This window comes from Protopterus annectens, chromosome 9.part0 (assembly GCF_019279795.1).
Source record: "Protopterus annectens isolate FY-2018-M chromosome 9.part0, PAN1.0, whole genome shotgun sequence".
Taxonomy (NCBI): Eukaryota; Metazoa; Chordata; order Ceratodontiformes; family Protopteridae; genus Protopterus; species Protopterus annectens.
The window spans coordinates 1,811,490,531-1,811,513,235 of record NC_056743.1 but is presented as its reverse complement, the minus strand read 5'-3'; the positions used below and the strand labels follow the sequence as shown (position 1 = coordinate 1,811,513,235).

General features: G+C 37.7%; 1 protein-coding gene across 1 annotated transcript in view; it reads left to right on the top strand.

The window, feature by feature from the left end:
* The window catches only part of LOC122812280 (venom factor-like), a 2,973,268-nt gene that overhangs the window by 1,841,204 nt on the left and 1,109,359 nt on the right, over window positions 1-22,705 (top strand). The window lies entirely within an intron of this gene.

The window sequence follows — 22,705 nt, the reverse complement described above, 5'->3', positions numbered from 1 at the left end:
CACCTACTGTGAGATCTCCTGTTTTGGAGAGGAGGAGATCTCCTTCTGTCTCCACCCGATCCTCCAGGACACTCTCTGATGAGGACATCGAGCAGGTGGTGAAGAGGTTGCTTTCTGACCCTGCTCTGGCAAAGAAATTGGCCCCTCCAGACCCAAAGGCTTCAGAGCTGACTCCTTTGCAATCCACTGCTCCACCTCCAACTGCTTCGCTCTCAGTGCCAATCACTTCAGGTTCTTCGGTGTTGGATCCGTCTGTTCCAGGGATCCTCCCTGCTTCCTCAGAACTGATTACTCAGTCCTCAGCAGCTCAGTCTGGAGCTGAGGGATCTGGGAGCTGACGCACTCGAGTCGACTCCGAGGGGGATAGTCACCTTGGGTTTTCTTCGGAACCGACCCTCCCTCTTGGTGCCTCGGCTCGACTCAGCTCAGTTCCCACATCTGCTATGGAGCCATTCCCCCTTGCTCAGAGCCAACCATCCATCTCCTCAGAGCAGAGGTCTTCTTTGGACTGGGGGGGAGGCTTTTGAAGCTATAGAGAAGGCTTTATCTTCTGCAAAAGCCATACCTTTGGAACCTATGTCCCACCAGCAGCAGGCAGCAACCTCTTCTCCCCTGCCACTCCCACAGCATAGGGAACCAGAGACCCAAGCAGCCCCCATTGAAGGTGCCCCCTCTTCCGAGACCTCCCCAGATTATCCCACGGGAGAGCTCCCTCAGAAGAGACTTTGTAAGAAGAAGCATGTTGACTCACCTGAGTCTGTCACTTCTGACACTGATTAGTCCCCTAGATCCCCCCCTGAAGATGTATCCTTTTCTGACATCCTAGAAATCCTTAGACAGAGGGGTGAATGGAAGACCTGTAACCCTAGTGAGGATGAATCAGTGTATCTTGAGGCCTTTGGTTCCTGACCTTCAACCTCCTGGGTGACACCACCTTATGATCAGCTCTTAGGGGTCATATCACAGAAAGCCTGGACCTCCCCAGACACAGTGGAGCCCGTCTCAAGGAGGACAAACAAATTCATTGACTACACTGGAAGATAAGGCCTTTCTTACCAGAGGAGTTCCCATTGTTGCTATGGTGGTAGCAGCGGCCACCAAGAAGGAGTTGTCCAAAACATCTTCTAATATCCATCCTCCAAACAAGGAGTCTAGGATGATGGATGGGTATGGGAAGCATACCTTCTCTTCAGCGGCATTTACTCTAAGATTGCTGAATTACCTTACCCATTTCACTCGACTTTAGAGGGATCTCCTGAAGCAGATGGGAGATAAACTTCAGGGTTCAGTAGCTCCGGGATCCATGGATAAGGTTTCTGTGCAGCTCTCCACCCTTACATCGATAGCTAACTCCTCCATGAGGCTGATATATGCAGCGGACAGAGCAAGTAGGGCAGTCGCAGCAGGAATCTCTCTCAGGAGACATTGTTGGATGCATCTTTGTAAGTTCACGGAATCCTTTAAGTCTTTCTTCACCAATGTCCCCTTTGATGGTTCATCTCTTTTTGGACCTCAGGTGAAAGAGACCTTGACCAGGTGCAAGCAGGAAGGGAAAACCTTATCTGCTGTCAGAGTCCATTTCTCCCTCCCATCTAGACTCTATCCCAAGAGTAATACAGGGGGAAAAATGTGGTTCCATAAATCCCAAAAAGGTTTCCCTCAGGCACAAGATCAACCCTCCCCTAGAGGCAGAGGGAGAGGATATAATGGAAGATGCCATCCTCATGGCAGAGGAGGTCCGCAACAACAGGGAGATAGAGAAACCTTCTCTGATTGTCCCTTACATCATTCCTGTGGGGTTGCCCGACTGTCCGTCTCTGAAGGCAGTCGGGGGTCGTCTATGGCTATACCCAAGCGCCTGGCTAAACATTTCACAAGATCGTTGAGTACAGACCATAATACCCAGAGGTTATCTGATCCCCTTTGTTTCCAATCCCCCGCTAAACCAGTCTTTCCCAGATGTGCCACCCATTCAACTAGACCGTGCAACATCAGAGGTCATCTCGTTGCTGCAAAAATGAGTCATCCAAGAAGTCCCCACAGAGCAAACAGGATCCGGAACTTACTCTCGATTCTTCTTAGTTCCAAAAAAGACAGGGGACTGGAGATCAGTTCTAGATCTCAGCAGACTCAACAAGTCTTTAAAGAAATTGAAGTTCTGAATGATCACTCTGCAGTCGATATTTCCCTTTATCGGGAACGACAATTGGATGTGCTCAATAGATCTTCAGTATGCGTAGTACCACATCAAAATGGACAGACACTCCAGAAGACACTTACGATTCTGACTGGGAGCCAGTCCTTTTCAGTTCCAAACACTGCCCTTTGGCCTCACTACAGCCCCCAGAGTGTTCACCAAATGCATGGCAGTGGTAATGGCTCACCTGAGATGTCATGGATTCCAGGTGTTTCCATACCTAGACGACTGGCTCCTCACTGCTGCCACCAAGCATCAATTCATCAGAACCAGGGACGAGACTCTATTCTTGTGTGCCAGTTTAGGCATCACACTCAACCTAAATAAATCAGCCTTATCTCCTTCGCAGCACATTGTATTCTTAGGCTCAGAAATAGACTCAACAACCATGTCAGCAAGACTAACACCAGAAAGAGTAGAATCACTAAGCAACCAAGTCAGATCCTTGCTAAACAGTCAGAGTTCAGGCCAGGGTAGTCCTTCAAGTCCTAGGAACTATGGCTTCCTCCATTCTATTAGTTTTTCTAGCCCGTCTGCACATGAGAGTACTTCAGTGGCTACAATTTGCCCAATGGTCAATGCAGGATATTCCCTTGTTTCATCAGATTCTTATCACAAACACCTGCAAGAAGAATCTGACATGGTGGTTGCATACAGAACAACTTCTCTTAGGTCTTCCACTTGTTCCTCCACAGGAGAAGGCAGTTTTGACCACGGATGCTTCCCAGATAGGGTGGGGGGGCATTATCTGGGAATGACGGTCCAAGGTACTTGGCAGAACCATGACAGCCACTTGCACATCAATGCTCTGGAGATGAGAGCGGTGCCATATGCGTTGCAAGCACTTCACAGCTCTCTTCTCACTGGAACAATTGCAATTCAATCAGACAACATGTCTGTCGTGTGGTACATAAACAAGCAAGGGAGAACCAAATCTTATCCACTTTGCCAAGAGGACTTAAGAGTTTGGAAATGGGTGCTGGACACTCAGTGCTTTCTGGTAGTAATGCACATCCCAGGGAAATCCAATGTGATAGCAGACAAACTCAGTCGAGCAATTCTGATGCCTCACAAGTGATCCATGAATGCAGAAGTTGCAAAAGAGATCTTTCACAGATGGGGCCAGCCTTGCTGCGACCTATTCGCCATACACCCGAACACCAAATGCAGCAGCTAATTCACCCTAATTCCCCATCCAGGGATGTCACCCAGGGATGCTCTAGTCCACAATTGGCCTCCAGGACTCCTTTATGCCTTCCCAACTTTTCCTCTCATCCCAAAGGTAATACAGAAAGCAAAACAATTGAGAAGTACCCTGATCCTCATTGCTCCTTACTGGCCTTGTCAAGTCTGGTTTCCCTTCCTGTGGCCCTACCTTTTGGAGGAAGCATGGATTCTGGAACCATCTCCAGACCTCCTGATTCATCAATCGGAGCAGTTTCATCCAACCATCCACACCCTAAAATTGACAGCATGGCTGCTCCAGTTCCACGAATAGCCAGGTGCGTTTCTCTCTCCCCTTCAGTCAAACACATTCTGATTTCTTCCCATAAGTCTTCCACTAGGAAGTTATATTCCAGCAAATGGAAAAGGTTCTCTATTTGGGCTGTAAACCAAGGCTTAGATCCCTATATAGCTCCTATAGAATCTATTTTGTCCTTCCTTGCGTCCATTTTTCATGAAGGAGCTACAGCCGCTACAGTCAGAGTTCAGTTAGCTGCCATCTCTAATTACCATTTTGGCTTCATGGGAAATCCCATCATGTCCCACTCTTTGTGCAAAACCTTTTTGAAGGGAGTTCTCCTTCTCAGGCCTCCAATCAAACAACCACCAGAACCCTGGGACCTAAACGTAGTTCTCACATCCTTAATTTCTGCATCCTTTGAGCCCTCTTCTTCATCAGATCTGAAATGATTATCTTGGAAAACTCTATTCTTAGTAGCCGTAACCTCTGCTAGGAGAGTCTCAGAACTGCAAGCTCTTACTATTCAACCTCCTTACATTGTTTTCCACAAGGATAGTCTCACTCAGGACAAACCCTTCCTTTCTTCCCAAGGTATGCTCACAGCATAATCTTAACACTACTATTGAGCTACCAGTGCTTTTTCCAAATCATTCTAATAAATCTGTGGTGCTGTGGTAGTGTTGTCGCCTCACAGTAAGACGCTGTCTGGTTCAATTCTCAGCTAGAGTGTCTTCTGGGTGGAGACATGCGTGAATGGGCTTACCTTCGTTGAAGGTTGTGCGTCAGGCCTGGCAAGCCGGTACGTAAAAATCAACTGCCAGTCATTAGCGGACCAGAGTTCCGCTGTGGCGACCCCTAACTGGGAAAAGCCAAAAGACACAATCATTCTAATAAATCTGAATACAGACTACACCAGTTAGACGTTCACAGAATCCTCAGATTTTACCTATACATGACTAAAGAATTCAGAAAATCAGATCAATTATTTGTTTCCTTTTCAGACAAAAAGAAAGGCTTGCCTTTTTCTAAGGTTACCCTTTCAAACTGGCTTTCGGATTGCAATTCCTTTGCTTATCAGACTGCTGGCAAACAAGTTACCCAACAAAGTAAAAGGCCACTCTACAAGGGCAGTATCTACTTCATGTGCCTTTAGATCTAGGCTCAGTTGATACTATTTGTGCAGCAGCTACTTGGGCAAGACCGCATACCTTTGTCTCTCATTACAAATTGGATTTGGTCTCCCAGAAAAGGTCATCCTTTGGGTCCACTGTGCTGAAGAGTCTCTTCGCTTGAGCCACCCAGGATAAAGGTGCTAGGGATGCTGTCCCATTCAGCAAGAATTACAATGAGATAGGACTACATAACATAAAGAAGTTATGTACTTACCATAAAGTTCCATGTTTGTAGTCCATCTCGCCTACATTCTTGCGTCCCTCCCTCCTGCCCCTTTCCTGTTCCTGGAGGATCTGGTGGACTGTACTTATGCTGTCTGACCTGGTTGTAGTTGTTGTTCACCTGACATAGATAATGTTACACAATGTTTTGCCTGTGTGTACACAGTTTTTGATAGTTTCATAGCTATTAGGTACTTATTGCTTTCTTGCAAACAAGATCTGGAGAATTGTGGTGAGGCACCATGGGATAGGGTTAGCCTCGAGCCAGTAAAAGCTCTCGAGCTTTAGTATCGGCCGGGTCAGAGCCGAATATCAGCTCTAAACCCATCCAGCAAGAATGTAGGCGAGATGGACTACAAACATGGAACATTATGGTAAGTACATAACTTCTTTTTTTATCTTTATTCAAGGTTTATCCTATTTACTTTAAACATTCATTCAGACAAAAAACACAAAACCAAGAAACAAGTGCAATCCAAAAGGGAAACCAGTCAAATACAAAAGCACTTGTGAAACAGTATGTCCACTGCAAAATAAGCAATTTATTAAATGGCAAGCAAAAAACTTAATGCTTTAACTAAATCACCTTGTTTTTGTTTCAAGACTTCTTCAGATAAAATTCCACCTAAAATTGTTGCCTTTATATATAAAAAAAAACTCCACCTGGGGTTCTGTTAACTTACTGTATAGCATCTCATATACAGAAGAAGTACTGTGATTATTTTTTAAATCTGTAACTTGTTTTAATGAGAGTTTGATTATTATTATTGGATGGTGTATAATTGATAGGTGAAGTTTTTTGATAAAGGCAACAATTTTATGTGGAATTTTATCTGAAGAAGTCTTGAAATGACTGTGATTCAGTTAAAGTGTTAAGTTTTAGATGGCCTTTTAATAAATTGCTTATGTTGCACTGGGCATACTGCTTCACAAGTGCTTTGTATTTTACTGCTATTCATTCAGACAAACCAGTACTTCCTTCACCCATATTTTGTTCTTAGCAACTACAACTATGATGTCTGCGTACAACCAGTTTCACCAATATCGCCATCTCCTTTAGTATCACATATCCAGCATCTTTTCATTTTATAATCTACTTCACTCATTATTACATTCATCACCAGTGCAAATAATATTCCACACATAAGGCATCCTTGTGTTTTACCATATTACATGTGTAGTTCAATACCCAACCATCTATTCACCAAAACTCTCACCATATTATTCTGATATGCTGGCATGCACACTCTTCTAATTCTCTTATGTATTTCATTCTTCCTCGTAACACTCCACAAAGCATCATGTCCCATGGTATCAAATCCCTTACTAATAATTACCTACTGTAAATTTTGCTTCCTGCCTTTTACATATAACATCATCCATAATTTCTCTCACAACCAATAACAATTCTTAGCATCTCTTCCCTTTTATGCCATATATACTTTCTTCCACAATATCTCTCATCTTTCCTTCCATTCCCATCTGTATTATTCCCATAAGCATTTTATAATCTGTATTATTAAGCATGATCAGTCTCTAATTTTTATGTCATTCTTCTCATCTTTCTTATATATAAATTTTAATATTCCACTACCATTTCTTCATAAAGAAAATCTTCCTTCAACCATTCATTCAGTACATTTACAAACTACCCTCTTTGACAGTCCATTCATTTCCTGCACATTCTGTACCATTCTGTACTAAAACAAAATTTACTTCCTTAAGTACTTCATCCAGTTCACCGATAGTAATTTACTTTTCAACTTCTCCTTAACCTATTATGGAAATGTCTTTATTTCCATTTTCTCTTATTTTACATCCCTATACTCTTATACATACTTTCCACAAGCTGTACTGTATTCTCATAATTTACTCTTGTGTTCATTTTACCTCTCCTTTTGCATTTTTCATTTCCCTAATTATATTAATATCCTCCATTACTATTTAACCCAAATATGCAGATACTTCCCTTCTCCCTTATAATTAGTAGTTCTGCCCAAACATTAATACATTTTTTTCAATTTATTTTATATATTTCTTTCTTGTGGTAACATGGGCAAAATTAGAGCTAGGCTTATAAGGGCCTCTGGGCCAGTAGCCTAGTATCATCCAATGAACCTATGAACCTATATCATAATACTCTCCTGTATTCTCTAAAAATTTCTAATATATTTCCGTAAAGTTTCCATATTTCACTTTGTCTTCATTTCTTACATCATCATGCCACTGAAAAAAAAGTTTATATTTCTCTTTAAACTCAATCCACCACTCAAACAAGTTTTTATACAAGATCTTCATGGTTACGTGATCCTTCCATAACTACAGCACTTCTCACTCACCAATTTCACCCTGCCATTTCTCATGTTTTTTTTATTTCCTTTACTATTTTAATTTACTTCCATTCTTCCTTCACCTCTATCTGTATTGCTAAATGTTCTGAAAAATCATTCACAACTGTATCACCATCTGCTACCCCCAAGTTTTCCAATAATGCAAAATGATTAATTCAAGATCCAAATATCCCTTTAAATAAATCCATTGACTTTTATTCCACACAGCTAACTTGCCACATTTTATCACTTCCTGCATTTTTACATCTTTTCCTCTTGTCCTTTCTTTTTACATCTTCCCTTAAATCACAGTTAAAGCTCCCTGCAATTATAATTTTCTTGTTAACCACTACATAGTATAATATTTGTTGAAACAGATTTTCGCTTTCTTTGCTAGTGATGTATGCATACAATTCTATAATTTTAGAAACACCTCACATCCAAAACAGTTAACCTTCCCATCCTTACCAATGTTACAGGTAGTATTTTCATTTTTTTTCTTTTCACAGCACAGCCATTGCAGAATAACTTTCATTTTTAAGTTGCTTATTATATTTCCATCCCACATTTTTTCTGTCATCTTTCTTCATTTGTTGGAAATAGTACATCCTCTAACATTATAATATACATATCACATTTCACACAACTTCAAGTATTCCTATCCTTCTTACAGTATTAATAATATTGTTAACATTTACTGAAAGTACTCTGAAATTGTTGCTTTTCCTTCTTTTTAAGTTCATGGGGAATATGTTTAACTTTTCATTTTCTTATTTGTACTCTTTCTCTCTTCCCCTTTCTCCTGCATATTTTTTTCATTCTTCTGCAATTTTTCTTCACCTAGTTCACCCTCTCCCCCAAACTATTGATGTCCTTCCTCATGTATATTTTCTTCCCTTTCCCTTTTTTTCATAATTTACTGTTTGTTCTTGACAGTCCATCCAAAAGTGTCCCTTTTTGTACACAATCTGCATTTAGCCACCTACCTTCATCCTGTATGTCCTTTTCTTCCTGCACTGGTTACATTTTATCTTGTCACATTCATTAATTAAATGAGACAATTCCCCACAAAAGAAATATGATTTGGGCTTCCCAGCATATCTTCATGTCCCACTATAACCAGCCACAAAACTGGCATTTGGCTAGTCTTGTACCATGTTTTTTTTTGGTTTACTATCAAATGACTGAAAATCAAAAGACTGAATCCCAGAAAGACTGAAAATGCAAACTATTGAATACATTTTAATGCAAGGGGCAAGCACCCCTGCTCCCCTCATGTAGGGGACTGCGCCCCCACACCCCCCTGCAAATATATATACCAACTCCAAGATTGCACAACAAAACAGTGGAGAAGGGGCAAATTCCATAATTAAATATTTTGAATTTTCATTCTTTTTGGGATTCAGTCTTTTGATTTTCAGTCATTTGATAGTAAACCTTTTTTTCACATTTCAAATTCCATTCTCCACTCCATTCCATAAATCTTGTTGTTTCTAACTTTCATAATGAAATCAGTTGTTTCACACAAATTCTGCAAACATTTTTTTTAACTTATTCTTCTTCTAGTTCATCATTTCTTAACTGTAAAGTAACATTTTTAGCATTTAAGTTACTACTGGAAAACAAATGGATAAATGTCTTTTTGTCACTCAGTTCCAGAAATTTCATCATCAGTCTGTCAAATTCAGATATTAAATCTGTCCCAGTATGTATAAAAGATCAAATTTCTTGAGCTTTAAATCTTGGAACAGTTACCAAATTGTCACAGACATAAAATCTGTCTGTTACAGTCTTATTTTATTTTGTTTTCACTGCTGGACTTCGCTTTTTTTAACAGTTTTACTTTCAGTTTGTTATTCTTATCCTTTTTACCTGCTGTCACTGCTGCATAAATTTTAACTGCTGCCACAAAACTGGACTCCTTCTCAGCTGTTGCTGCTTTCCTCTTTTACTTCCTGTCACTAAGGTATTAGTTTTAACTGCTGAATTCTCTTCTGCCACATCACCTGCTTCATTCTCCACATTAACATCCTCAGCATGTATGAAAAAGTTGTTGCCATCAGCACTTCTGAAAAAGTTATCTGTCATCTCATCACATAAAACAGCAAAACCATCATTGTTAACATCAGCACTTCTGAAGAAGTTATCTGCCATCTCATCACATGAAACAGCAAAACTGTCACCTGGTTCATCCTGCTTGATTTCTTTCAACAGAATATGACTGCAAGCCCTCCTGATACCACCGAGACAACTAAATACTGCTCATTTGTATCATCTACCACACACAAAAAAATCTGCATTGTGATTCTCCATATCAGAGAAATTTTCCCCAAATTCTCATTTTCCACCCCCAAACTCTACATAGCTTTTTTCTCCTCCTCCATGCTACTGCTTCCCTAAGGCCTCTTCATTGCTGCTGTAGGAGCCCTGCAGTGCCATCTAGCAGCTAGAAAAAGTAGGGTTTTTTATTGATATATACATTACATATTATTTACATTATTTACATCTGTTTACAAATCTCCATACATTATAAACTTCAACTTATTCATTTCTCCCCCACTCTTTTATCCACAACCAAAACATTATTCTTTTTCCAAAATCTTTGTCAAAGTCCATTTTCCATTGAATTTAATTTCATTTAGTCTCTCGTTCCATATAGTCAATGAAGCATAAAATATTACTTTGTCCATTTGCTTCACTTCTTCCTGTTTGCATGCACCATAATAACCAGATTACAGTATGTCCATATTTGTTCAAATTTTAACAAACTTTTCACCCTACTATCTTTAGGTATTTCTTTCCACAAATTATTAACTCTTTCACATTTTAAAAACACATGCTCAGTAGTCTCAAACTCTCCACATTTATTACGTATTCTATCTTGCTTTTTTTTTGTATGGCATATGTGCCTTAACTGCAAATTTTCCAATAGACAATCTCCATAAAAAATCATTACATTCTTTAATCTTTTTATAGTTATAATATCTCATCATTAAGGCTTTTTTCGTATCTATTTCTAAATCTTTCCATGTATCAATACAATAAAATGCTTTCATAATACTTAAGTAGCATTCCTTTCTATTTTTCTCACATATATACTTTTTATTTTCCATAACACAGTTTTGTTTTGGCACTCTTTCATTTCTTCATTCACAATGCTTTTACTTTGTTTTTTTAACTTACATTCCTTCCACAATTATTGTATTTATAATATAGTGCCATTTCTATCAAGTTTTTATTTTCCTTCATAATTCCTTTTAATACCTTATATAAAATTAAAGATGCTGCATGTACTGTTGGGCTTATTAAACCCATACCTCCTTGCTCTTCTTTCATATACAGAATCCCTCTTTTGACTAGATTTAGTCTAGAGCCCCATATAAAAGAGAATGTAATCATCATTAATTCCTTTTCATACTTAATAGGAATCATATAGATATTAGCAACATAAGCAATTTTTCCTGTTACCATGGTGTTCAACAAGTGTGCTTTTTTCTATATGAAAATCTATATGAGTTCCAAAAATTAGTCATATCCTTTAACTTCTTTGAGTACATTATCTTATTGCTGTTGTCAGTATTCATTCCTTCCAAATGTTATTCCTAATATATCTATATATTTTCATTGAACTCAACACCTCCTATTATACCTTCAAAACCAAATCATCTACTTTTCTCCTTATTTATACTTACACCAATTTTTAATTTATACTTAATTTTTCATTTACTTTTCCATCCATACTTTATTTTTAACAATTAATACAATATCATCTGCATAATTATACATTATTGGCAATTGTACTTCCTTCATCATTTTGTATCCATCACTACTTGACATTTTATTAATTTCCTTCACTATTACATTCATAATTAATGAGAAAAATACACTACTAGCTGGGCAGCCCTGATTTAGTCCACATTCTATTTTTATTTCTTCTCCAATCCAGCCATTTACATTTAGTTTCACATAGTTCCTTTCATAAACAGATTGTATTACTTCTAATATTTTTTGCTTACATTATATGCCTTCAAAATTCCCCATAATGATTTATATTGAATATTATCACAGGCTTTACTTATATCCTCTATCGTAACCTTCACTTCTACATTTTTATTTATGATATCATCAATTATTTCTCTTATTATCCATAATAACTGTTGACTTCCTTTTCCTTTTCTTCCAAATACATTTGGTCATATATTCTATCCATTTTTTCTGTAACCTTTTTGTTATTATCCTCATAAAAAAATGTATAGTTTGTATTATTCAATCTTATAGGTCTCCAATTTTTTATCTCCTCTTTATTTCCTTTTTTAAATATACATTTTATAACTCCTGTACATATGTCTTTCTCTTTAATTCCAGTTTCTAACCATTCATTCTATAAAAATTACTTTTTGTCACTCTTTCATTTCTTTATACATGCCATATTCAAGTCCATTCAGTCTTGTTGCAAAATTCATGTTAATAAATTTTACAATTTCATTCAATTCTTTCATGGTTATTTTTTATTCTAAATACTAATTAACTTTCTTATTTAATTTTTCACCTTTATAAATTTGTTCTATGTAGGGAGCATCTTTCTTTGGTTCCACCACTGCTCGTTCTTCTTCCGTTGAGTCACTCAGGGTAGTATGACTAGGATGCTACTATTTGTAAGAACAAGATTGGAGATTGAACACTCTCACATAAAGAAGTTATGTCCTTACCACGTTCCATGTGGAGTGTCTCGCTCGCTTATTCTACATCCCCCACCCTCCACCCTCAGGTCTTTGCGGCCTCCGGCCTCGAGCCGAGGGATCGCTCCGACCCATTTGTAAGATTTCTTCTCTCTTAACAAATAATTCCAATACATATTCCTTAATTATTTCATATATTCATTCTTGCTGTCTTATTTGCTTACCTTCTTTATTTTTTAATTATCTTATTATTTTTCTTTCTTTTATTATTTTACTCAAATATGGTGCAACCTCTTCTTTCTTCCCTTGTAAACAATATATTTGCTTATATAACAAGTTGTTAATTTTAATTTGATTAATCTTATATATTTCTCTTTCTTTTTCATAAAAGGAATTTTTCTTCTCTAATAAGTCTCTAAATGTTTCCTGACTTAATATCTTATATCTCTCTTTTTATTTTCTTCTTTTCTTCCTTAAACATTCCAAAAATACTTTTTTATATTTTTCTTTAAAATTAAGCCAAAAAACAGTCCAATTCTCATAAAACTCCCTCATAGTCGTATTATTTTTCCATAATTTCACAAGTTCTTTTTCTCTTCTAAATCTAATTCATTTTCATTAATTCTCTTTATTCCTTTTCCTATTCTTATATATTCTTCATTTTTCTTGTAGTTTAACCCATATTGCCACATGATCTGAAAAATCCAGTATACTTAATTCCATTTTTTATAACTTTTAAACTATCAGATATTAAAAAATAATCAATTTCTGTCCTAATTTAATTCCTTTTATAGTTCCAGTGGTTATTCTGCCATACACTTAACTTTCCACTTCTTACCATTTTAACATCACAATTGCTCTTATTTTTTTCCTTAAATTACAGTTAAAATCACCTACAACTGTAATTACCATATTTACACAAACATATTCAAGAATATTTTTGAACATCATTTTTCTCACTTTTTGTTATATGTGCATATAAAGCTATAATTCTATATACATATTTTTCCATCTCACATCTATTACCATAGTTTGGCTTAGTTTCACTATGGTTACATCTAATATTATAATGCTTTCTTGACATAATATACATATGCCCGAGCATGTTACTTTCTCCATGTTCCAAACTACCACACCATTAAAATTTCTCAGTTTGTGTTCTTTCTTCCTCTGTTAATAATCTGATATAGTCTAAAACAATAACATGTGCATCTACTGAAGCACACCATTGTAATATACCTATTCTCCTTTTAAGATTGTTCATACTGTTCACATTTAAAGCTAATATTTTCAGCTCTTAAAAACAGTTAGTATAATAAAATGTTTATCCCTTTCATATCTTATTTTCTCTAAACATTGTTTTTGAATTTTGTTTTCCTTTAACTCTTTTCCATATCAGATTCTTTTTATTTCTTACTGTGCACCAGTCCACTTCTTCCTCATGTGTCTCCTCTTTTTCTTTCTCCTTGTTACTTTCTATAACTTCATGTATAACCTAAGAACTGAAAACATTGCCGGTGAGGAAACTGAAAACAAAGTGTTTTCAGTTCTTTGGTTTTAGATTTTACATCTTGTGTTTCGTTTGTTCTTCATGTATAACCTCTTTATCTGTTACATCTTTTTGTACATTTTCGTGTATAACACATTCTATTATCGCTTTATCCTGTATAACTTCATTTTCATTTTCTTGCACACTCATTTCACATTCTAACCATGAATGATCATTATTTAAATCACATTTTTTTACATTATGCCCTGTTTTACCACAAAAATAACATATTTTTTTATCAGATTCATTGATTAAATGATCATTTTTCCACAAAAAATAACAAGTTTTTGGTTGACCTCTGTATTTCATAAAACCCCTATTATCATGAACATTAATAATACTAGGTACATGCATAACATTATCATTTCCATTTTCAGTATTACTCCACATTCCTGGTCCCCAGTCCATAGTCCTCTTTCATCATATACTTTTGTAGTGTCCTTTACTTCTTTACATATGGTTAACAAATGTTCTTTCAGTTCTTTTGCTTCAACTTCAGTTCTAAACTGGATCATTATTCTTTTTTTTTGTTTGTCTGTAAAAAGCTTGGATGACATATTTTGACCATGGATAAATATATTTCTTTAGTTCATATGCACCCAAAAATAATTCCATGGCCTGCCCAGTCTCAAATATCAAGTCCCAAAAAGTATCTTTATTAATTAAAATTAATGCTCTTATCTCTTTTGCTGTAACACCCAGAGGTGCTATGCCAGAGTCCCAAACCTTATACCTGTCCAAACTTTCTTCTTTTTTACAGCTCACATGTACTGTATACTTCTTTTTTGTTTCTTTTATTTCTTTTTTTCCTTCTTTGCTCTTTCTCCCACAGTTTGTGCATAAGTTTTTGTCTCTTGAACTTTTTTTTCTGACACATTCTCTTCTTCTCCTTTTTCTTCTTCTATTTTTTCCATGATGTCACTCCAGGAAATTGCTGCTCCACTTTCTGGTTCACTTTGGTTTACCATTTCTTCCAAATAATCATCCCACAACCCTCCTGATTGGAGGGTTGTAATTATGCATTTCTCAGAAGTAACTATCTCCTTGAAACAATCTCCTGTGAAAGTTTTCCTCTGAATCCATCTCTGTTGCAGCTGCAATCTCCTTTTCTTATGATATCCCTGTTTTTTCTGCACCCACAGCATCAGAAAAAACTTCTGGTAGCGAGTCTACCATTTCATCTACATTTTCATCAACCTTCACTTCATTTTCAGTCAAAGCTGAATCAGCCATATTTTCTCCCTGTTCTTCCTGGCTGCCTCCGCTCCTGGACAGGAATCAGAAAGTCAGAATATGTAACACACAAAGCCTTTCCCTGACTACCAAGTGTAGGGGAAGTTCCCCATTGTCCTGGCCAAATTTCCCCTTGTAGTATAAATACCTCATTGGGTCTCCTCTGAAAAGAGATCACTAGCTTAGTGGCGTACCTCTCAACCTCTTAGAGCAAGAAATCTGAACAAAACCATAAAATAGTGGGACAAAGGTCCAAAAGTAGGGACATTTTTTTAAATATTGCTATTACAAACTTAGAAAGTTGAAAGAATAACAGGTTTTGCATTAGCATGAATTTTCTGAAGGGTACAAAGTCTGAAACTCAAATGTCTGTCATTATTTTCTAACTTCTGTTGTTAATGGTTTGCCATTAATTTGCCAGAAAACTACAGTTTTATGAAAAACGGAACAAAAATATGAGGCAAAAATCTGGACATTCTGAGAAAATCTGTACAGTTGCATGGTATGCCTAGTGGGACTAACCTGGTCAACAAAGGAAAAATAAAATAAAATTGATAGACTTTTTCCTTGTTAAATGAACTTCTGAATGCAATTATTTGACTAGTTGTTTCAGGGGGTTTTTCCTTTCTTGCTGGAAGAAATATTAAATGTTTTTCAAAGGAGTTAACACCCCAGATGCCCTGACATAAGGGCATTTATAGCCACATGACAATTGTTCATCCTTAGCCTTTCAAAGCCTCTAGTTCTTAATCCAAATCCATGTGGATTAATTATTTATTCAGATGGGTGAAAGCCTCTGCTATGTTTGTTTTCCCTTACGCTTTCCTTTGAATTATGCTGACTGTAAGTAGTCAATCAAACTATTTTCGTTCACTTTATTCGATAAGTATAATTTTATTGAAGTCTGTTGGATAGACCATTGGTATCATGCAGTGCCACTGTTTAGTCATTAACCTCACTCTGATTTGTTTCTTTAAATTTGCATTCTATGAGGAAACTGCCTTGAGTAAGATGTTTTTTTAAGGCAGCAAGACCTTAACACTGCAAATATTTCAGAATCTGTCAAGCAAATCCAGCTCTTACTACTTGACTGTGCATGTTCAGTAACTGCATCACATTTTAAGTTATGTGGAGTTGGGTTGGTAGAGAGACAGCTTTTATTAAATGTTTTTAATAATTTAAGATTGAAACAGGAGAAAGAAAAATGCCATGGTTAAGATTTTCTCCTATATGTCAGTTACTAATTGTGCAGAAGTTTGAGTGTTTTGAGTATAAAGTGTAGAGTCAGGTTTGGGGATGTTCATTTATTGTAAATATCAGGCAATCATGATATCACTGCATGCCCAAGAACAGCAGTAGACACTTTGTAAGTGCAACAAGAAAATATTTCTTCATACACATAGTGGGTTTACTTATTCCCAACACCATAGTTGAAACAGACCACCAGTGAGTCTGTTAGGACAGCAGTAAAGGTGACATGCGGGTTGATGAGGCACTCCTTCAGCAGTGGGCACTTCAAAATGTTTGCTGCCATCTTATCCATCTTGTCCATTCAGTGTTTCAGTGCAGATTAGGTTGATTGTGTTGAGTTTAATTTTGTGTTCTTACTTATTCGGTAACTGATCAGCTGGATTAAGTATGATTATAAATGACCAGCTGACAAAGTCTCTTCAAATTTACTGCATTGCATTAAAATATTCATGACTTAAAAATAAACAGGAAATCTGTATCCCTTTCTTAATACGAGTGCACACATCTTGTCATGCTGCTTTATCACATAATTATGCTTGCACATCATTAAGAGATTAATAAAGAGTAAACTCATCTGCCAATCCAAAATAGGACAATTACCCCATTAGAGCACTCAGACAGATCTGACTGCCTTACACCTAGAAAATTACATCACAAAACGGGACCTGAGAAATAACTATAAGGCACATTTTTTCTGCAAGCAATTTTTGCAGTTACTATTGTCACTTAATCTACATTTGTAATATTAATAACACTGATGACTACATTAGCATCTTTTCCTGCATGACCCTAATGCTTGCTGTGCTTGATCTGGCTGTCACTTACAATTATTACAGCTTTATTGCTGCCCTTAACTAGAGAAGAAATTAGAAATGCCTGTGTTCTTTTCAGTAACAGTTTGCTTCCACTATATAATCATCCTCCAGTTTCAATAGAGATATACTTAAAATACTTTATTGCAGCTATAGCTAACAGCTTCATAGATACTATTACTACGCTATTGATCAGTGAAGATCTTAAGAAACATTGCCTTACATTCCCATGGTAGTTTTTAGCAGCTGTATTTTGCATACCCGTAATACAGAGATGGGCTGAACAAGGATATGTTAGTGCATTTACATGTTTCCCCAATCTATGTGGGACAGGGGTACTAAACTGGGGGAGAGTTTGTGGTTACCCATCCTTACTGTTACTATTAATTCATCCAAATTATATTTGAATAGAATGAGTAGTCCTTTATTTTATATGGAGTCGAGGATGTTTCCATAGAAGTAACATTCTCTGTGATGCAAACCTGTCCCTCCAATATGTTGTATTTATTTTGCAAAAGAGATCGAGATCCCTTGAGTGGGTGTTTAAAATACCATTGGACTTGCAAATGTTCAATAGATCTGACAGAAAAAAAAACCAGTCAACGGAATCTGAAGGTTCTGTAGTCAGAGGTTCATAGGTAGTTACTTGGCATGTGGTCCAATAGACCATTGAGGAGTCAAGCCCAAAGCACTGTCTGATTAAGTGTCTTCAGTGGGCAAATAGAGGTTGAAGGAATCAAACCCTGGATCACAGGAACAGCTCGTTAACTGCTTACAACCTTAATCTTCTTTTCTAACTATGTATCAGGCAAAAGAACCCAGGTGAATTGCTTAAAAGGTAGCTATGTTCACCACTATACCACCTTTGCTGTAATTTAACATTTTTTAAGAAAAGGCATCATTTTGCATAATATCAATGTTGAAGTCCATGTGACAATGCAAGTATTCATTTTTCATTTTTTTTTTTTGCTTGTTTAGATATCATCTCCATCATCATAATTTTGTAAACTGCTTTTCCTGGTAAGGATCAAAATGGTAGCAAACTGACTTGCCTACCCTCAGCAAAAGTCTTCATCTCATTCTGTAGGATCTCCAGCTAATCCTATAGGAATCTAGTACTTGATAAGTAAAACTGACTCAAAAATTAAAAAAATCACATGAACTATTACTTCTCCGAGTTCTCCATAGTGAGCATTTAATGTCATGTGTGGGCCAGAGCATTTCCTAAGTTTGTCTTTCCTTGTTAACTGCAGTCCAGACTGAAACAAGTACCTAAATGGCTCTTTTCCAGATTTTTTTTTCGTACTGAGAGAGTAAATACTTTAAAATGGAACCTGACATTATAATTGTGACTAAGGGCATTAGTTATCATGTGAGTGCATATTCCTTATCTTTAAAACTTCTGGTTCTTAATCCTTTTGGATTAGCTATTTATTTGAGTATAGCGATAAAGACTTAATAACACTTGGTGACATTCTTGGTAGTGTCAGCATTAGCAGCATATTCCATTCTAGGACAATGGCTCAAAAATTTGTAGCCTTTTATAGACACATTTATCCTCCATCCCAACTCTATCTTAACACCAGCCCAAGAGGCTATGATAGCTTACTTTGATGATTCAGGCCTAGATAAGTTGGGGTCTATATTAGAACATTGACTTTTTAAAACGTCGAATGTTCTAATATCGACCCCTATTCAGCTGACAACATCAAGCATGCAGAACAGCGAATTTTTTTCCAAGGGAAAAACATTTGCTGTTCTGACACACATACACACAACACAAACACACCAAACAAACAGCAATCCACACACATACACCTAAAATCCTACATCTAACCCTACACTAAACTGTAAACACACTACTAGCTATCCACTTACCTTAACCCAAACCCTAACCCTATGGTCCGTCACTATCGCGCACTTACCTCACATGCGCCCTAACCCTAACTCACCTACCCCACCCTAACCCTCACATCCACACAATCGCACACTTACCTGATCCCGACCCGTAACTTTCCACCACAGTGCTGAACATAGCGAAGCCACAGGAATGGCCAACCAAATTCCTTCCCTTGGAAGAAATTCAGTGTTCCGCAGCTTTGCTATTTTCAGCGTTTGCTGAATAGGGGTCCATATTAAAACATTCAAAGTTGTGAAACTTCGATGTTCTAATATAGACCCGATAAGTTGACATATGATGTCATCCCCCAGCTGGCTGCCTTATTTATCATAACAGAGAAGGTTGATACTGTAGTCTCCCTTAAATCAGGTAGATCCCCAGTCCAGATTTTCTTTGCCACTTTTCTAAGGGTTTCCTTGATGGTGATAAATGGCATCTCTGTGTTTGCAGTCTGGCATCATAGCCATTGTTCTAAAATCTGGAAAGTATCCATTAAAGGCAGGGTATTATAAACATAGAAGCCAGACTCTTAGCTAAGTTGTTGTCACACTGTATGGAGGGGTACATTGTCATTTTGCAGGAAAGAATAAGTAAATTTGAGGAGGGACTCTACCAACTGGATTCCATCCATATGGCATGATATATCCTTGTGAGCCCTGGGCCATGGAAACACTTGATGCTAAAAAGTCTGTTGATCATGTGTCATGCAAGTCTGGCCTTCTTCTTGCCACTTTGGTGAACATGGGCTTTCCTACAACTTCTGCCATTTGACGTTAAGCATCTAGTCTTCTGCATTAACTATAGTAAAAGGAAATAATGTTCTGTACAATTCTGTGTGCAGCATAGCTGCTCTGAGGTAAGGATGCCCCATTGTGTTTTTTTAATCTGTCCTTGGAACTCCTTATTAGGCATGGAAAGCAGAAATGCACCATTCAATCTGTGATAGAATATCCATCAAAATATTGGGTCTGCATAGATGTTATCCTATTAACTTGCAGTGTTCCACTCAGTTCATTCAACTAGACTCTCCGGTATGTGATTTTATTTATGTGTTTCTATTTTGCTGATAGGTTAGTCTCACTAGGCTTGTTGCCGATTTCCAGGGGAGACATAAAATAATGATTATTCCTGAGTGTCCAACAACTACATTCTAAAAAATAAAAACAAACATGCGTTGACTTATTACATTCTACATTAGCTGAAAGAGACTTATTCACTTGTTGTCTGTTGGACTTAAATATCTAGTTGTTCAGTATCATGCAATCTATATAACTATGCAATTTTTCACTTTGAAAGTTGTGGACAGAATTCTCAAAGATTTAGAAAGATGCTCCGTACTCCTTTTGTCTTTCATGGGCAGAGTCATCGCTGTTACAATAACATCTATGCTTCACTTAGCTTACATGTTTCATATGCTTCCAAGATGGCTTCACTGAGCTTAGATATCTTTCCTGCTTTGGAATTACTAAGTATATCTGACATGCAGGCAGATCTCATATTGCCTTTAAAATTCTTTGTCACTCCTGAGCACAGTAGGGAATTTGTTTATCAGTTCCAGAGGTGTATTACACAAATTATGTCCCAGCAACCTTCCTGAATATTTTTGTGCCTATTTGAAGGAAATCCTGGGCCTTTCTAGCTCAACATAGGTTGATAGGTACATAGATTTTTACTATGCCAATGACCAAAAGGGCTTTTTTAAGCCTAGCCATGCATCCCAAATCTCTGACAAGTTCTGATACCCTTGATAAGTGTAAGCATGGGCCTGGGAGATGAACCATTTACAGGTTTCCTGTGTTCATTAGAGACATAGGTGCCAAACCAGAGATGAATTTCCAGTTTCCCATCCAATTGTCCAAGTTGCACTTGAAATGGGTTAGGGAGAAACTCTGCTTCACATGGATAGGGAGCCTGTTCCATAGACGGGGTAGTCCCTTGGATATATACCTATCTCTCCAGCAGATCCTTTTTCTATAACAGGCAAGGTTTAAGTTTTTAGAATGGGTAATTTTGGTGCTGTTTGTTTTATGGATATGTAGTAGATCCATCAGAATGGGACCTGACAATGCCCTGTATGCCAGGCATAGATCTCCCCTCAAAATCCTGTAGGAGACAGAATACAGGGGTAGGGCGTTGAGGTGGTCTGCAGAGAACATTTTACTTACACCCTGTATTCTTTTAGTAAAGAACCTCTCTGGACATTCCAGTTGTTGGATATGCCTGGTTAGGTACATACCAAATGGGACATTGTACTCAATGATAGGTCTGATGAATGCCTAATACAGTGGAACAATGCGTCCTTGGACTTGGATGCCATAACTTTATTTATAAGTTGCTCAACATAGAATGATTTCCTCACCACTGTAGACATATGATGGTCAAAGGCTAGTTTACTATCTGTGTGTGTCCCTACATCCCTGACCACTAGGTCAACTGTAAGGGGTGTGTTGTCAATATGATAATTACCAGGGATGGATGACTTCCCAAAGGATACTGTTATGCATTTCTTGGCATTTAGTTTTAGTCCATGGCTCTGACACCATTTGTTTGCCTGTGTCAGCCCCTCCTGGAGAACATTTATATCAGTGTGAGATTCAATGACAGTTCCTAATTTGCAATCATCTGCACATTTAGTCAGCCAGAGACCATTGACATTGGCCTTGACTTCAAAGAAGTAAATTCCAAAAAGGAGTGGTCCGAGGACTGATCCCTGAGGGACTCCACTTGTGACTGGCCTCTTTGTAGAGGTGGGCTCCCCAATTCTAACTTCCTGGGTCCTGTCTGTGAGCGAGTTGGCTATCCAGTGGGTGACGTACTCATTTCTTCCTAACCTCATGAGTTTGTCAACAATGCCCAAGTGGAGTATTGTGTCAAATGCCTTGGCCAGGTCAAGTTAGGCAGTGTGAACCATTTTGCCCTCATCCATTGCTTTGATGACCTTCTCAAAGAAGTCCACCAAGATGAGTAACCATGATCTGCCCTTGACAAAAACAAACTGGGTTGTGGCCAGTGTCCTGAGGTTTACTATATCAATAATGATCATCTCCATGATAATTCTTTCCATGGATTTAAATACAAGACTAATGAGACTTATGGGTCTGTAGTTTCCAGGGTGTGTAGGTGCCCACCTTTGTGCGGTGGGATGACTGTTGCCTTTCTCCATTCATGAGGCATGAAGTCTGTTTCAAGGCTACAGTTAAATAGTAATTCCAGAAACCCTGATAGGTCGTGTTTCATGCTATTGAGAAGGCATCCTGGGATATTGTCTGGGGCCATTGATGCAGTGTTCTTGGTCTTAGAGGGAGCATTAAGGACCTGTTCCCTTTTGATACTAGGGGGAGTTATATTTGATGATATTTCCTGAGGGAAGGTTAAGGGGGGGAGAGGTAAAGTTGGAGTTGAATTTATCAGCCAGGAGGTTTGCTACATCATCTGGCTCACTATAGGTGGTTTCATTTGCAATGAGCTATGCACACAATTGTGTATTGCCTTTGAGTTTGCAGACATAGCTAAAGAATGCTTTATGGTTGTCCTTGGCTTGCACCTCCTAATTTTTGCTATTATTTTCTTCCTCCTGTTATACAGCCTATTGATTTTGTGATTCTAGCAGGATGGCTTGTTTTTTGAATTAGTTCTGTACTTCTTTCTGCTGGGCACAGCTGTTTCATTGCAGCTATTAACATGCGTGTATAGGGTTTTGTGAACAGTTCTGCATAGGCAGCAGTGTTCTCAGGGTTTATGGAGGCTTGTAATTTTGACAGGATCTCACTTAATAGCAGGAGATTAGCCTTAGAACAGTTCCTGAATATTCCAGGTTTAGCTGGGGCTCCAGGTTTTATTTTTACTTCAAAGGAGACCATTTTGTGGTCTGATCTTACTAGGGAAGACATTACGG